The sequence below is a fragment of the Solenopsis invicta genome, chromosome 14 (genome assembly GCF_016802725.1).
Source record: "Solenopsis invicta isolate M01_SB chromosome 14, UNIL_Sinv_3.0, whole genome shotgun sequence".
NCBI classification, from domain to species: domain Eukaryota; kingdom Metazoa; phylum Arthropoda; class Insecta; order Hymenoptera; family Formicidae; genus Solenopsis; species Solenopsis invicta.
The window spans coordinates 7,957,426-7,973,168 of record NC_052677.1 but is presented as its reverse complement, the minus strand read 5'-3'; the positions used below and the strand labels follow the sequence as shown (position 1 = coordinate 7,973,168).

General features: G+C 31.3%; 1 protein-coding gene across 1 annotated transcript in view; it reads right to left on the bottom strand.

The window, feature by feature from the left end:
- LOC120359505 overlaps positions 1–12,698 on the bottom strand; it is a 131,874-nt gene extending 119,176 nt beyond the window's left edge. The window contains exon 1 of the mRNA XM_039457166.1: positions 11,969–12,698. The gene's annotated coding sequence lies outside the window, so the exon portion shown is untranslated. The remainder of the gene's footprint in view (positions 1–11,968) is intronic.
- Between the last annotated feature and the right edge of the window lie 3,045 nt (positions 12,699–15,743).

The window sequence follows — 15,743 nt, the reverse complement described above, 5'->3', positions numbered from 1 at the left end:
GCAATTATCACGGTATCGAGTGGTTCGACGGCAAAGTTAATCTCAAATATTTCAAGCAACATCTACAAGAAATTACTCGACAAGCACGCTACATCTATAGCAGGGAACATGAAAAGGCGCGTTACCTACGCAATCTGCTATCCAGAAACGTATATAATCTGGAAGGCGTTTCTCCAGCCTTCAAAAATTTACCCGATGTCGAGGAGAGTGGTCATCGATGCACGTATCACGGATTTCGCGCAAAAGCAAATTTTCACTGCGCGTTGCGCAATGCTTACAATTTGAAACACTGGTTAATCGAGCAAAATAGTAGTAGCTCGAGCCGCAGTAGTCTTCCTTCCGACGAAAACGACAGCGAAGAAGAAGAAGAAGAAGAAATAACATACAAAACAGCGTCGGCTATAGCCGAAGACGAGAAAATAATCCCATTGCCGTATGAATTCACTCGAAATTTTACATTTTTCGTATGAATTCACTCGAAATTTTACATGCGCTGCGCCAATTGAACGCAGAATGCACGGGAGTCTATCCAGCCGACAAGCTATCGAAGGTGTGGACGAGGTCGACCGCCATCGTTGCCAACACGGATGATCACAATCAACCTGGCCAACATTCGTCGCCTTTTACATCGACAAACTTGGAAATGGAACATATTTCGATAGCTATGGATTACCTCCCTCGGATTCTAGATTTCTTCTGCGATTGCGACGAAACTCTATCACGCATCAATGGAACTCCACACAGTTACAAGGAGCGCTTTCCCAAACTTGCGGGCAATACTGCTATGTTTTTTTATATTTCATGTGTAACGGCTATAATCTTAATCAATTTCTCAATTTATTTTCTGTCGAACACACATACAACGACCGACTAATCACAGAATTATTTCACAAATTTGTTCTTTATAATAAAAGAAAATGCGTGATAAAATCATCTGTGTGCTACCCCATTCAATCATGTACCTTAAAAATGTAAGAATATACTCGTAGATGTATGAAAAAAAGTTGAATGTTTCAATAAATACTCTTTTGTAACTTTTAAAACCGAATTATTTTTTCACACGACCTGCCTAATGCCAAGACTCTATCTCCTGTACGTAGTAACGCTAAAATCGTAAAAATGCTTCCTTTTCATAATTATCTTTTTCTAAACGTACTATTCCTTTGAAAGCATATGTATATCGTAAAAGACGTTTCCGTCCTTTCTATCGTAATTTCCAGATAAGGCTTTTCGACTTCTCAGGCCTTTTTTACCAGTTCCCCACTTTGATGCTAAATTTTTCCCAGAATACCTGTTTTTCAACCAATCCGCTCCTGGGGCAGCCGTGGAGGAAACCAATAAGCACACTCTAATTCCTCCCTGAGCCATCCCCTTTACTTCCCAATAAAAACGCTCCTGATATCGTCCTCCTGACAGGTTTTCCCCGCCCCTCCCTCCGGTCCTGATATCAGATCCTCCCCGCCCCGCTCCAAATTTCGTCAGGCCCCTCCACTTGGCCCTTTTACTGCTAGCGCGTCACCCTACCCCCACCACTTCACTGATAAGACTGGCGCCAGTTTTCCCCCTTCACCCCTGTGACGTCATTTGTTTTGACGTCCCATGGCTAACCATATACTACTTACATTGTAGATTAGCCTTGTGCTTAGTGCTGTTTTACATGAAATAATTGTTTGATTTCTTTTATTAATCTGTATTTTCTGTTTCAGAGAATTTTAGAGGATTACCAATTTTATATATAAGTGAAGAAATCTATAAATTTGTATTTGGAAATTTTTTACAATATCATACAATGGAAGGACAAAGTTCATCATATAAAGTAAGATTACATGTATGTATACGTACATATAACTGTTTCAAGTTTAACAAAGTATCTTTCATTCACGTATTCTTTGACAAAGAATACTATAATACTTGATACTACAAATTTAGCTAGTTTTTTATGAAAAGTTGAGAAAGTACTATATCAATAGTGACCATAGCTTACATATCTTAATTAATAATATATATAATCAACATATATATCAATTTTTTATTGGAAAGAATTAAAAAAAAATTGCAAATTGAAATATTGTGTAAACAAAGTTAAGACTTATTATAATTTTGTGGATTACAAAATAAATTATAATTACATTTGAATATCATTCTTTTCAATTTTATAAAACAAGTCATAATGAAAAGTATTTGAAGAAAATGATACATCGAAATATTAAAAAGAATATTAGAAAGAATTGTCAGAAAGAAATAAATCCTCAAGAAAGAGAAATACAAGAAGTAGTTTTTACGCCTCCAGTAGAACATTCAATGTGTAATCTAGTAGAACAAGGAATAGTTCCTACCTTCAATAGTTTTCTATCTTCTCAAAATTTATTAGAAATCAATCAGCTTCCAAATAATCAATTTCATATATCATCTGAAACATCATCTGCATCTTACAATTTCGAATTGTCACTTGAAAAATTTTAAGATCATCTCAGATGTTGGGCAATTGGGTATCATGTCGTACAAACAGCTCTTAGCGATTTATTGAAAATATTAAAATCAAATTTACAAATTCACTACCTTTAGATGCACGAACTCTTTTTAAAACTCAAAATATTTAACATAAAATATGTAATTTAGCTCCCGGAAAATATTTTCATTTTGGACTAAAATCAAAATTATTTTTAAAATTAATTCAAAACGACTTCAAAGATGATGAGGTGAACATATCAATTAATATAGCTGGACTTCCTTTCACAAAAAGTAGTGGTAACCAATTTTGGCCTATTTTAATAAAAATCGATAACTTAGAAAATAAGCCATTTCCAATAGGTGTATACCATGGAGAAACAAAACCAAAAAATTCTAACCTCTTTCTCTCTCAATTTGTTAATAAAATGTAAATTTTACAAAAAGAAGGTTTACGCTTGAATGATAAAATTATAAAAATAAAAATTAGTAAAATCTTATGTGTTGCACCTGCAAAATCATTTGTATTGTGTATTAAAAATTTTAATTCTTATAGCAGCTGCACCAAATGTTATGCAGAAGAATCATTTATAAAAAATAGAATGACTTTTTCCGAGTTAAATTTCAAATTAAGAACGACTGAAAAATTCTACTCTCGAATTGATGAAGATTATCATAAAGAAGTATCTATACTATGTGATTTGAAAATTGATTTTATAAAAAGTATTTCATTGGATTATATGCACTTAATATTATTAGGAATAATAAAACGTTTATTAGCATTTTGGGTGAAAGGAAATCAGGAAGTCCGTCTGTCGAAAGATAATATTGATCTTATTAATGAAAATTTAAAAATAATATACAAATCAATACCCCACAAATTCTCCAGAAAACCAAGATTAATAACAGATTATGATAAATGGAAAGCAGTTGAATTAAGAACGTTTTTATTATGGTCCATGGTTAATGAAACCATTTTTACTAAATTAATATTTTCTTCATTTTTCGTCTCTGCATTGTGCAATTAGAATTATGGTTTGCCAAAATTTAGTTAATAAATATCTTGATTATACTAACAAATTAATAATATACTTTGTTACAAAATTTGGTGATTTATATGGCCAAGAATATATTAATCATAACGTGCATAATCTCATTCATCTAACATCAGATGTAAAGATATTTGGTCCGTTAGATAATTTTAGTTGTTTTCCATTCGAAAACTATATGCATACAATTAAAATGATGCTTAAAACGTCAAACAAATCACTATAACAGTTTATAAAAAAAGTTCATAAATCCGAGAAATATTATTTATTTGAGGCTAACAAAAAAACTTTTTTTTAAAGAAAATGATTTTCGATTAATAAACAACGAATGGGTACAAGGGTTTTTAGCAATAACCTATAATAATTATAGAGTAGAAACTAAAGAACCTAATTGTAATTTTATTTTGAAAAATAATGAACCTATCAAAATAATTGATATTTTTCGGAATAACAACATATTTTACATCAAATATAAAAAATATAGACTAACATCTTATTTTGACAATTTGATGGATAGCTGTATATTTTGGTGTGGTTTTGTTGAAATCATTGATGAAAAACATATTATTTCTGCTAACAATATATTACGGAAGGCTTTCAAAGTAAATAATTGCTTCTTATCGATATTACACTCTGATTGATGTTTGTATGTAAGTATATAATGCTTGTTGTATTATAGTGTATTACACATTATAAAAATATTTGTCCTTTTATTTTTTAAATTGCTTTAAAGTTGAATTGTTGTTATAGTGATTTAATGTTGTCAAATGTAATCATCGATGATTTCAAAACTCTCTCTCTCTCTCTCTCTCTCTGTTTTGTATTACAGAAAAAAATAGACAAATAAATTTCTATAATATAAAATGTTATTCATGTTTCAGTTTGCCGTAGTACAATTTGACAATTCTGACTTTTTTGTGGTTCCCATAATTTGGTTACAAGAACCAAATCATTGTTATTGGCCAAACACATTAAAAAATATTAGAACTGCAATAATAAAAGAAATACCAGTTACAGACAATTTTGTGAAATATAAATGTAAAATTTTTAGTAAACACAGTATTATAAGTATAAATTATAATGTATATACTGTTCAAACTGAGCACAAAAGCAAAAGCTATTGAAAATATCAAAAAATATTTTATACACAAGTTGTCTCTCTATCCATTCACGTCAAAAATATTTTTTAAAAACAATTATTTATAAAATATTAAAAAATTTTTTAAATAAATAATTTTTGATATTTTATAGTTTTTGACATATAACGAAACAAAGTTTGAAACCGTTTTACACATAAGAAGTGATTTTATCCCTTAAAATTATTTTTGGGCCGCAACTAATATTTTCTAAATTCATCTATTTACTTAACTTACATGTATACAAAATTTTATTCAATCAGAATTTAAACTTTGTGAGGTAATACCTTGTAAGTCAATGATTATTAATAATTAATAACTTGTTAAACATTGTGAATTTTGCAATATAGTACAGAACTTTTCTGTTCAGTTTGACTTGCTGTATTAAACTGCGAAAGGTGACACACAGGGATATACATAATTCAAAATAAACATGTGTCCTTTTACAGGCGTATTCGTAATCGAATTCTGAGTTCTAAGCTCCGGACAAATTTTTGCCAAAGGAAAAATCGTCTCAGAATTCGCGTACGAATATGCCTGTGATAGGACGAATGTTTATTCTGAATCACCCTGTATATAGGGTATCCGGTCATTACCCTGTATATACATACGTGTATATAAATGAAAATATATAAAATATATAAAATAATTATTAAACAAAGTTATATAATTATTTTTATATTTTTAAATACTTATAAATTGGTTTTAGAGGCAGAAAAAGAAATTGTGGCAACATCAGAATCTGAATGTGAATCAAGAAAAGGAAAAAGAAAAATAAAAAGTAACAAATATGAGGATTATGTCAGTTATCCTGGTCCTCCAAGGTTAGTTTTATCATGCAACGAAGTTCCAATGTAACCACACACTCACATCCACATATGTACACTTAGGTAAAATTAGAAATTGTAACGTGAACATCTAGTATTATAAGTAAATTGTATCAACCGCTATAATTATAAACTAACTGTATTCGACCCCGTAATTATTATTTTAAATAAAATAACTATAATAATAAAACCATTAGGTCAATTCTTCTTTTTTCTTAGTTTTAATAATATAATTGTATCACCAATCTGTTCTTGTTCAACAAATTCTAGATTTTCTCTAATTTAAATAATATAAAGAAAGGTGGAGACGTTAGTTCGATCAATCAAACAACGTCATTGAAATTCTTCTTCATTTCATCTTAGGTATCGTAAATATACGTATAAATGTTAAATTATCCACTAAGTTAAATCCCATTGTATTCGTCACTATTATAAATTTAGAATAAATCGTGTGTAATAACTGATTTGCCCTGATTTCTTAACCGCAACCATTCCCCGCTCCTAAGATAAGTACTAGGTCCGATCCCGAGGTAAAACAATTAGATTCGTTGCCTCAAAACTGAACCGAGGGACGCGGAACTTCCGGACATTTTGTCATTGAGCCCCCGTTGTGGCCCCACTGACCCCGGGTTGTCGATGCGCCCCAGTGGTGCCGCTTGCCCTAACCAAGCGTGCACCTTCTCAACTCGTTGCGTCCTTCCCTTCCACACTCAGAGCCTATTCACCCATTATTCGGGTTGGATGTAACAATATCATTGTAAATAATTTAAGATATATTACTAATATTTTTATTTGTGTGTAATATTATATTACATTATGTTGTGTCGCATTGTAGGTAAAAATAATAAACATGAGCAAAGAAAAAAACCCCTATTATATTATTGAATTTGGTGACAGAATTCAACTTATACCGTACACTTGGTTCACTACAGCTAAAACTAAGGCATACTGGCCTAATTTCACAGACATATCAAAATATGACAAAGCTGTGAAAAACATGTATCTTGTTGGAAAGAATTGGACTTTGTATGACGTTACAAGAATATTACGTAGTGCTCGTAAGTAAAAAATTAATTTTTTAAAATATATGTTCAGATATCTTTATGTGAATTTTTTGTATAGTGATATTAGAGTTATTAGTATCGATAAACCTATAAAAAATAATCCATTTTATCATTTTAGAAACTTTCGAATCTGGAAAAAAAAATTAAAATTAGCAGAAACCACCTCAGAATTAAATACCAATATTAGTGACGCATAAAAAAAAGAAAGAAAAATAAGAGCTGCTAAAAAATTTAATAGTGATACAGATTCTGATTCACAAATTGTAGAATCTGTGATAAAACTATTTCCAAAAATTAATTTGCATAAAATTGCTCAGAATACGAAAAAGAGTGATAGTAAATGCAAAAATTCACAATATGTAGACGATCATTCGGCATCATCATCATCATCATCATCATCATCAATATCATCCCAGTCAGATAATAATATTGTAGCCTAAGCTAACACCAGTGCATAGCAACAAAAAGCGATGTCGTTGCTATGCATATTAAGATTCGCTAAACGCAAATACGCGGATCGTCTTTCGAGACTTCCTCTCGAAAGACGTGCAGAAAACGCGACAACGACGATAGACAAAATAGTCTTTCGCCGGATGTCGCACCGCCGCCGATTCAACATGTAGCCGACCTGCATATTAGCGTCAGCAATATCGGAGGATAAAAAGGGCCTCCGAATCGGGAAACTGGGGAGAATAACTCGAACAACCGCCAGAGCAACTTGACGGCCGTGCGTAATTCATACGTCAAGCCGTGAAGCGATAGGAGATAACGCGCACCGCAGCCCGTCGTAACAGGGCATCTAAGTGTAAGCAACCACTGTATAAGAAGAAGTATCGAGAATAAATCTACATTATATTGCGACAAGAAAGGTGTTTCTTGATTGACAACCCGTCTGAGCTGCTGCTGTCCCGTGAGTTCTAACTCTTTGGGCAAAAGCGAATCCCGAAATATCTACCGACGTACCTGGACCACCACCGGGCACAACAATATGTTGACAGACACTCATATGTCTATAAATGTATCAAAAAGTAAACAAAGAGATATAATAACATAAATTAATCTAAAAAATAAGAGAATAAGAAGAGATAATAGTGAAGAAAATGTTGAAAGTAATTTGGACTCGTGTATATCAAATAGTACGTGTATTTGTATAGTTATACCTGTATATATTTTATGATTATACAAGGTATAAAATTAAAAGTGTTACAAGCTTTACTTCTTATGCGATTAATATTTATTGTCGGAATCTGTGATTAAACCTTGTTCTTCTGTTTTAATAATTTTGTTTTCAATAGAAAATTGGCTACAATTTTAAGTATAAAAAATATTTTATTATTTTAAAATGTCCTTCAAATGACATATAAAGTTAATTTGTTTGTAATTCTTTCAAAAATAATTTTATCATATCTTTGATACAAAATTGCTGAAAAGTAATTTTATTAAATCTCTATTATTAAATATTAAAGTCTCTATTATTAAATATTAAAATATGCAACACTTTTTGACATCTTGTATAATATATTTCATTATATTATAAATTTATTAGCACACAAATGTTTTGTTACAAAATAAAAATTAAATGTCCTTCATGTGTAGAAAAATTTGAACAATTTATGGTGACGGAGATGGTACGTTCATAAGTCGCACTACGGTGTTGCAAGAGCATGTTGCAAAATATATTGAATAGACTTGAAACTTCAAATTTATCACAGGCAGAGGCTAATTCTACTTTTACAAATAAAACACTAGATGAATTGCCTATAAAAGATTCTGAAATGTTACACAAAATGGAAGACCGTTTGAAAACAGATGAATCTTATAAAAATTTATTGGTAAGAAATAATTTCTTAGCTAATATGTACACTATATATTTTTATAAGTATGAATATAAGTCATTTAATATATTGGTTGTAATCAATGTAAATTTATATTTAATTAATATGTATTTTATATAATTATAATTTTTTTTTCTAGATAAAAATGCTGAGTATGGTGGGAGACAATGATATAAAGTCAATAATGGTGAATATTTTAACGTGCACATTAACAAACAGTATTGCAGCAAAATACAGCTGGCTTGGCGGGAAAAAAAAACTTATATTTTCTAATTTATATTTATAGAAAATTATATTGTGTAAGAAAAATTTCTTTTATATCAATAAAAGAGATATAAATGTATATCGCATGTGAGTCGAAAAAGTGATACAATCTCAAAATTATTAATCCATTTATCGAAATTCTTAATATATTACTAATCTATAACATTGAAGTAATGTCATAACATAATTTACATTTTAAAACCTTTTTAAGACTAATTTATTTTTCTAAATTTTACACAATTTATAGGTTTAAACAATTGCACAATTTACAAAATTAATAGATTTTATTTTCACTCCTATTTTTTTAATGCAATATTTATTTTTATTTGTTTATTTTCATTTGTTTATTTCTTTTTAACTATTTTAAAAACGTTTTTATATTAACAGGTGTTGTCAGGTGACGTATGCCAAATGCCATCGAATCAGAAATTTCAAAGCACATAAAATTATGGTTAGCGCACGCATCAGAACGATTGCAAAGATAGGAAAAGTAACGATAAACACTTTTCATATAATTTATTGAAGGTGAAAGTATCAATAAATGCCTGAACATTTATTTAATTTTGAACATTTTTATTTTATCTTTAAATATGAATGTATATTTTCACAAAATATACGCGTGCATGTACATATACACGTGCACGCACGCACACATACATATTCCACGTTGAAGCTTTAAATATTCGTATTTATAAGTTAAACAATAAGAACATCAAGGATTAAAAATGTGTCCACATACTGATACTTTCGTACGTCTTAATTACCAAAGTCGTAATTTTAATAATGAAATTTATTATTTTAGGAAAAATAAGAGTGCAGAACTCATTGTTGAAGAGCTTTTACCTCCTGAGGATCTTTTGGAAATTGTGTTGCAACATGATATAATAACATAAGCAGCTATATAAAGCTCAGATCTGATGCAATATTATAAAGTATTATGTATGCAATGTTATTATAAAGTACAAAGTATTGTGCAATGTTATGAAGTATTATGCAATTATTATATTATTTTATATTTCTTAGTTTATAAAGTATTTTACATTCCTTAATATTATCTATTATTTTATGTTTATTAATATTACATTATTTTATCATTAGTATACTTCTACCATAATACTTATAAAATATTTGTTTAACATGTTTATTTCAAAAAATATATTTTAATATTGTGTAACTTTATTTTATTGTGTATATTTTTATAGATTTAATAATATCAATTCTTAGTTTTATTGATTATTTATAGTTGATGTGCATATTAAATAATCGATGAAAATTTCACATTGTTATTAAAAACATTCTGCCAGATACTACATCTCGATTACAACCCTAAAATATATCATACGAATACACACACACACACACACACACACACACACACACACACACACACACACACACGCACACACGCGCACACGCGCACACACGCACACACGCACACACGCACACACGCACACACGCACACACGCACACACGCACACACGCACACACGCACGCACACACACACACACACACACACACACACACACACACACACACACACACACATATAGACATCATGATGTCGTACAAATATTCGTACGGTATAAGGATATCATGTGTTATTAGGAAATCATCTCTAGTATATCTTCATAATATACCTACGATATACATCAAAAGTTTTAGATTAGGAACAATATCTCATGAATATCTCGGATATCTTAGGGATATCTCATATATCTCAGGAATAACGTTGAGATATATTTCACTTAACCTTCTGATATCACTACGTTTTGTTAAGTGCTGACATTAGTATATCTTATTAATATCTCTCGTACATACAGCCCTTACAAAAAAGAACTATTGCCGGCCGTGTGATTATTACACGTGGCTATGTGATTACTACTGGTGGCTCTGTAGGAGCCTGTGGCTAGCTGTGTTTGTTGGGTAGTAATATCACTTTATTAAATTAAAAATGAATTTACTAATTAATGATGCTAACTCGCATCAAAATGTGAACACCCTTCTCCTAATAAAATTGTAAAGAAATTATTGTAAAAAATAATACCTCAGCCAGGTGAAAATTTATTCGGTGCACAGTTTAACGAACTTGAAAAGCTATATAAAATCACACAATAAATATTAATACTAATAAAGAGAATCCGGCGATATCTATATAATTGCTGATTTTATTAAAATTTTAATAAAATTTAATGAGTTTGGTAGTATTCATTGAAACATTTATTACAGTGAAGCCACAGGTGCAAAAATATAAAAATATAGTAACGAATTGCAAGACACTCACTCCTCAATTTCGCTGGTCTCCATGGAAGAGGAATAGCGTAATGCTATATTTATATTTATTTTTATATTTTTAATATAATTATTTATATATTTAATATAACTTATTAGTTTAATACTATTAGTTTAATATTATACAATGTTATATACGGAAATTTATACTGTATATATTTGCTGTGAGGGAAACATATATTAATAAGTAATAATTATTAATGTTCTGTATTTATTTAAAATTATATTATAAAGAATTGTGTAATTATTTTGAAGAATATTTTATATTTTATAAAATTAGATAAAGGATTAATCTTTGGTGGATCGATTCTTCGAACGGCGATTTTTTATCGAATCAATTCTTAAGTGACAATTTGAAAAATTGATTTTTTTGAAAAATTCGCCCATCTCTAGTATGTAATGCCGCGTGATACTGTTATAAGAGCTAAATCAAAAGAGATTTATTTTTGTTGATCTCGTCATAAATAATAAAATTAGTTAGTCCGGTGTCGATAAAAGAATGCGATACAACAAAGATATCTAGTCAACATTGATAAGGCGTTTTCAGAATCGAAAAAGTATGTTTTATTATATTATCTCGTATAGAAGGCATATGTTATTTATCTGCTAGAATTGATTTTTACGATCTCGGAAGTCATAATTTATAATGGCATGCGAAAGCAAAGAAAGAATTCGTGCACGCGGTGCAACAGCGTTGCCGAGAAAATAACGCATAGACAAACACGTGGCGTGGTAGAATAGCATTGTTTAAGATGGCGACGCGTGGGTAAACGTGTGGCGCGTTTAGGTAGCTTAAGATAGTGGCGCATGGGTGAACGCATGGCGCGTCGAGATAGCGTTGTTCAAGATGGTGGCGCGTAGGTCGGAGCACGTGGCGTATTGAGGTAGCGTCGTTCAAGATGGCGGCGCGTAGGTCGGAACACGTGGCGTAATGAAATTCCGGTTGTCACAAAAAATTACGCAAATAACTTGATGCCGGGCGAATTAGAATAAATTCGGTGGAATAAATGGTTTTACTCTAATAATACGGAGTAATGAATTTTGTCGGATACTTACCTCATGACTCAGCCATGGTATCATCTGTTATGTGGACGTTTTGTGCAACGACGCAATGCTCGATCAACTCGGTCCAGTTCTTGAGTGCGGCAGCGCCGGACACACCGTAGCAGTTCGTTTTATTGGTTTATTTATTGTAGCGTTGCGTGTTAAAGTTAAAAGATATCATTAAAAAAACCACCAAGAATAATGTAGTAAATGCACACCGTCGTATGTATATAATATGTATTATATTCTAACACAATTATTTGGTTTATACTAGTAATTTGAAGTTTTACTTAGTACTAGATTCTAATATTTAGTTTAGACTCTTTTACAAGAAATGTACAAAATTGAAACGGAAGTAAAAATTGACTTAACGAATTGACAGAGAAACCGCCTGAGCAGCCTGACTGTGAGACTGTGAACGTCCGCGTGAATGATGCGAGTTGTTCCATCAAGCACATTGCGCGTCACTTCGGTGGTAGGTGAAAAGGTTGTGTGGTAGGAGAAATCAGTAGCGCCGCGAGCGGAGGAACACGCTAACAGTGGCGGCGCAAGCGGGGAAACTTTTGACTACTAAGGGCTCGTTCGTAAACGTTACCCACAGAATAAAAGTTCCTCGGAACTCGTTCAGAATGTCGAAAGGTAACAGTAAGGAAAAATTTACTTTTACCCATAAGCGTTCAGAAAGCTAGGGAAAAATGACTCTGAGTACTCCTCAACGTACCCTGTTTACGACTGTGGTAAAGTTTACCTGTCATGCGCAGAAACACACTTTTCACGCATAAGTATCAAATTTGAGAGACTCACTGACGACTGACGATATCCAGCAAACGAGAAATAATTAAAAAATATTTAGGATTATTAAATGGAACAAAATTAAATCTAGTTTTTGGATTTTTTGAATCCGTTTTCTATCCGTAATCTATTTGAATCAATAATTACCGATTGGCTATTTGCTTTCTGTATCTTATTCAATATACATAAAAGTAAAACGTGCTATTCATTTGAATCCGTAATTGTGGATTGGTTGTTTGTTTTTGATATCATATTCAATATTCAATGCAATGAACGTGAGTCTATTCGTTTGAATTTGTAATTGCGGATTAGCTATTTGCTTTTGGTATCATATTCAATGTAATTGTGGATTAGCTATTTGCTTTTGGTATCATATTCAATGTACAATGCAATGAATTATATTTAACTACCCTAACAGCACAACCATCTATATGTCAACTGTAAATCGACTTTTCTAAGTCAGGTTTTCGTTGACTGCAAGTTGACTTTGCATAAACGTCTGCAAATATTGACTTTACGACGTTTAGAAAAAGGCATGCGGTCCTGTAGTCCTGTGTGCATCATGTATTGTTGAGAAACATAAATATTCATATCAATAGACAAAATAAGTCCATACATGAAGAAACCTTGATCTACATCCCAATGAGCAAACAATATTTTTTAATTGAATTTTTAATAAAAATTTTTTTATATTTAATTTAATTATTGTATTATATTGATATATATTTTCTAATTGCATTCTTATTTAAACAAATAACAGAAAAATTATTCCAGATATTTTACATTTGCGAAATTAGTAAAAAAACTATAATTTTATATTTGTTTATATAAATAATATGCTTTAATTATACATATTTCATTTTTTCGATAACGTATATTGCCCTGATCTAACAATTATATACACATATCAGTATAAAGTATTAAGGCGATGCTGAACCGGTCTGTATACGTGCATATTTTTGGACAGGCATTTCTCTTAATTGGCTTTATAGATCGTAAAATCCTTCTCCACAATTAAAGTAGTAACAAAAACATACACGGGAAACTATAATTTAGTACGAAAAACGAAAGTAAATTAAAAAATTATAGTTTAATTATCGGCTTCTGCAGCCGACTCGTGACAACATGTGCCCCATATAAAAATTTTAGACTTTGTATATATGAAATAAATAGTTTACTGCGTATGAATTAAATAAAAGAACAATATGGCGCTTGCAGAATGGTCCTAGAGGCTCTAGTATGAAAGAAATGGATGTCTGAAAATTGTTTATGTAATTTGCACATGGAATTGATGCAGAGAGCTCTAGTTTAGTTGCTCGATATTCTGAGAGCGCCGCTGTAATCGAATTTGCAGCGAAGCGTATCGCTGGATCATTACAACGACCTAATTTATCGACCTTACTCAGGCTCGTAAAACTTTTTTAGTGCCCTGAGAAAAATTTTTGCATCTAGCGTAACAATGCCGTTGATCGTAAAATCATTATAAAAATATATAACGGCTATAAAGTCTGTATCAGATTACGCATTAGATATAGAGAATTGCGAGTTGAAAATTAGAATCCAACCAGTCAAAACAAAACGCAAAATTCAAATTATCTGACTGGTCAAATTCTAATTTTCAACTTGCAATTCTCAATAATTTGATGCAACCTTTAAATTCTTTTTAAGAGAAATATTCAAATTGATATTCACTTAGATTATAAAATGTATCATAATAAAAGCAATCACATTTTATAATCTATGTGAATGCTTTGAATATTTGTTTACACACACACACACACACACACACACACACACACACACACACACACACACACACACACGTATGTATATATAAATGCTCGAAATCATGTTTTGTTGCCAGAAAAAAACGTTGAAAATATAATACTAAAAGAAAATAATACTATAAGAAAATATAATACTATAAGAAAATAAATCGTTCTTTTGCAGATAGACTTTCGAAAAAATTTTATTTTGGTATACTTTTATGAATTATACGTTATTATACAAATTAGGAATACAATATTAGGAAATTTAAAAATGCTCTTCTACTATCAATTCAATTAAAATTTCTCAAGAACACAAAAAATAGATTTGCCATGAAAATTTACAATGAGTGTTTTAAAAACGTCAACAAAAGTTTAATAATTTTTACATATGTTTTTACATATATTTTGTGTCCAATTTTAAGTTAATTTTATTGTAGAAGAGCATTTTTGAATTTCTGATTTTCTTTTAATACATTTTACAAAAAAAAAATTTTTGACCCGAGGAATCGAACCTGGAATCGAACCTTCAGCATAATAGTCAAGAATCATGACCGTCCAACCACAAAGGTCAATTTACGATTCTTCTTCCGTAATGGTACTACAGCTGCTAAAAGTATTTGATCTTTTTCTCAAAAATGCTTGAACAACGGATTCTATCGCAGTAAGTGTATGAATGAATATTACAATCATATCAAATTTTATAAAATCAATGACTAGAAACCGAGTTCCTCTCGTTAACGCAATACTGAAAAATTTTCGTCGCATGGTCGGTAAATCGAGATCGGAAATTACGTATTTACAGCTGTAACGAGAGAAAAGCAGACAGCTCGAAATGTTAGAGGATAGTTGGAGAGAGAAAGGGAACGCTTGAGAGAGAAGGAAACAGAAGAGTCTTCTCGGACTCAACGGCGCGCCGTTGCTTGTATGTACGATCACGTCGTATGCTTTCTCTCTTAATCCAGCGTCAAGCGAGAAAGATGCGTGGGGAGCTCTTCTGTCTCCTTCTTTCTCAAGCGGTTTCTCTCCTTCTCGACTATCCTCTTCTGTCTCGAGAGTTCTCGCTTTCTCTGCAGTGTTGCCGGCTTGTCCTGTAATGAGGACAAGCCGGCAACACTGCATAGCTTAGTGAAACGATTTCAGATTTTCGTCTTGCGGAACCGAGTTGCGACGCGCGCGCGCGCGCGACATATTACTATTCTATGTTCTCTTATTACATATATATATAT